This window comes from Pseudophryne corroboree, chromosome 7, assembly GCF_028390025.1.
Source record: "Pseudophryne corroboree isolate aPseCor3 chromosome 7, aPseCor3.hap2, whole genome shotgun sequence".
Taxonomy (NCBI): Eukaryota; Metazoa; Chordata; class Amphibia; order Anura; family Myobatrachidae; genus Pseudophryne; species Pseudophryne corroboree.
Genome location: NC_086450.1, coordinates 151738679 through 151742225, shown reverse-complemented (window position 1 = coordinate 151742225; position 3547 = coordinate 151738679).

Genomic DNA, 3547 nt, shown 5'->3' with positions numbered 1-3547 from the left:
TATCCAGCACCGCTGGATACCAGAGTGGATCAGGGAGAGCGGAATCCTCCGCAAAAGCTCCAGGACACAAATATACTAAATAATAAACAGTAAGCGGACAAGCCGCAACACACGGCTGCGCCGTGACTCACGAACACCACAGGATGTTAAAGGTGCTCAGTCAGACTCCAGGAAAAGATGACAAATCTCTGAGTACAGGACCACTGAGGACAGGAACAACCAGCTTGAGCAGGACTGGATACTTTCTGCAACTGACATAGGCAAACAGGAAGCTGCCGACACCGACTTTCAGAACTGGAGGACAGGCAGAATCCACTGGAACTCAGGGTAGGACACGGGATCAGACACAGGGACTGACACAGGAATCCACACAGGGACTGACACAGGAATCCACACAGGGACTGACAAGAACCAGCTCAAACTTAAAGCAGACTGCAAACCAAGGAATATCATCAGCATCTGCTAACTGCAGTGAGCCAGCATATATCAGAGAGGCCTAATTAATTATCTCTAGCAGCTGGCCTGCTGCACGACTAAGCTGACAAGATGCAATCAGCAGCCAGATGAGGCTGAACACATGGGAACAAGCTGCAATTGCACAGACTCACCAGCGGCAGCAGACAAGAGTAATCCAAAACAGAGCAATGGGAAATCCTGGCATGCAAGACAACTAAATAAACATAAAATAGGAATGAACCACTACCTGTGGTTCATAACAGTATCCCCTCCTTAAGGGTGAGCTCCGAGCACCCCATGACACCCACGGGGAACATAAACAAAAGTATAACATGAAATACAGAACAAAACTGCAAAACAGGAATGAGCCACAGCCGTGGCTCATAACAGTACCCCCCCCTTGAGGAGGGGTCAAAAGTCCCCAAAATTCAGACTATCCAGAACAAGGGATACAAAAGAAAAAAAAACTGACACATTGGTCTAACAGACACGAAAACAGAAACAAGCTGCAACCACAGCTTGTAACAGTGCCCTCCCCTTGATGGTGGCCACTGGACACAAGAGAAAAAAAAAATCTTTTTTTTTTTTTTTTTATCAAGGCAAGAATCAAAAAATTATTTCTTTTTCTTCTTCTTCTTTTTACAAAGCTCTTTAGGTCTGACCAAGGTAATTCCCCAAACATTGTCTGAACTGATGGTACCACCCAGCAAGGCTGCGTTCAAATCAGAGACAGGTCTCTTACCCTTGGGAGCTGAACTTTCTGGTAAAGTACTATTATTAGAAGAAGTAGTCAGAAAAGCACATCCTGCAGTCACAACAACGGGCTGAGACTCCTGTGCCGAGTTTACAGTATTTTGTGGACTCTCAGCAGACAAGACGGGTGATTTAGAGGAACTTGAACCAATTTCTTTGGAACCATATCTTTTAATAATTGCATCACTGAATGCTGGGGGATCCTGAAGAATGGGATCTTCAGCTTTCATTAGGCTGGTCGCCCACTCAAAAGGCTCTCCTCTAAAAGAATAAATAAGATAGAGCACAAGGTTCTCTGGAGTGATGCCCAGAAATGGTCTAGACAACATAATAATGTAATAGTGTTTGTAAAGCGCCAGAAATTGGGCTAAGTCCCCATCAAAGATTATGGATGTTGAGATATCAGAGTCAGGATCTGTTTCCTTCTCATCTGACTGACTGGAGTGCTTTGCTAGGACCTGGTCACTATTGACCTTACTCGAGGCTGAGACTCTCTGAACCCCCACCCGGGGCTGAGACTCTCTGAACCCCACCCGGGGCTGAGATTTTCTGAACCCCACCCGGGGCAGTGACTTTCTGAACCCCACCCGGGGCAGTGACTTTCTGAACCCCACCCGGGGCAGTGACTTTCTGAACCCCACCCGGGGCAGTGACTTTCTGAACCCCACCCGGGGCAGTGACTTTCTGAACCCCACCCGGGGCAGTGGCCTCCGGGAACCCCGCTGGGGCAGTGGCCTCCGGGAACCCCGCTGGGGCAGTGGCCTCCGGGAACCCCGCTGGGGCAGTGGCCTCCGGGAACCCCGCTGGGGCAGTGGCCTCCGTGAACCCCGCTGGGGCCAGCACCTCGGATTCTTTTACTGGGACCGGGTCGTTGGCCTCCCTGACTGGGATCGGGCCATCGGCCTCCCTCTCTGAGTCGATAATAATCGAAAGTTCTCCCGGGACTATGACTTCCGGGACTTTTGCTGAAGCAATAACGTTCAGATCCTCCACTAATGCTATGCTTCTTAAGTTCTTTCCTGGGGAAGCGACTTCTAGACCCTTCTTTGGGGCTGCGTCTCTCGAGACCCCACTTGGGGATATTACTTCAAAGATCCCTTCTGGGGTTTTGCTTCTCGAGTTCCCTTCAAGAACTATGGTTTTAGATACCCTTTCTGAGGTTGCGCTCCTCAAGTCCCTACCTGGGGTAACAGCTTCTGAGACCCCATCTGGTATGGAAACCTGAGCTACAATATTTGATGTCCCTCTATAAGCTTGGGCATCGGGTACCGCTCCAGCACTCTGGGCATCGGGTACCGCTCCAGCACTCTGGGCATCGGGTACCGCTCCAGCACTCTGGGCATCGGGTACCGCTCCAGCACTCTGGGCATCGGGTACCGCTCCAGCACTCTGGGCATCGGGTACCGCTCCAGCACTCTGGGCATCGGGTACCGCTCCAGCACTCTGGGCATCGGGCACCGCTCCAGCACTCTGGGCATCGGGCACCGCTCCAGCACTCTGGGCATCGGGCACCGCTCCAGGACCCTGGGCTACGGGCACCACTCCAGGACCCTGGGCTACGGGCACCACTCCAGGACCCTGGGCTACGGGCACCACTCCAGGACCCTGGGCTACGGGCACCACTCCAGGACCCTGGGCTACGGGCACCACTCCAGGACCCTGGGCTACGGGCACCACTCCAGGACCCTGGGCTACGGGCACCACTCCAGGGACTTGCAACTCCGCTTCCACAGGAACCTCAAGAGAGGAGAGAAACATTCTCTTTTGATTCCTGAATCTATAATGGGGCTCCCTTGCCCAAGGACCCCAATTATAGGACAGAGAGCTTTTTTGTGTGGGTTGTGTGACAAGTACCTCTGCCACAGTAGAGACAGGAGTAGGTCTTGTATCATGACTCAACTTGGCCAGAGGGCAAGACTCGTCACCACACTTTGGCTTGCGCAACTCACAGGTCTGCAGATAATGGCCTAAACCCCCACAATATAGGCATAAGTTTAAGTTTCTGCGACGCAGACGCTCCTCTTCTGAGAGCCTGGGCCGCAGAAAACTTTTAAACTTTTTCTCTTCAATTAAACCAGAGGATTCTCTTGTCACCATACTGTGAACAAGGGTCTCTTTAGAGATAGATGTACTCTCAACGACTTCTGGCAAAATAAGCAAGATTTTAGTCAGAAGGTTTTGCAGTTGCTTTAGGGATTGCTGCAAAACTTCAAGTCGCTCTGGTCTCAAAGCTCTGAATACAGAGTTCAGGGCTGCGAGAGATGCCTGCAGGGCTTGCATAGTTGACATAGGAGGATTTAAAACTAGACAAGACAAGACAAGGCAAGACAAGGCAAGG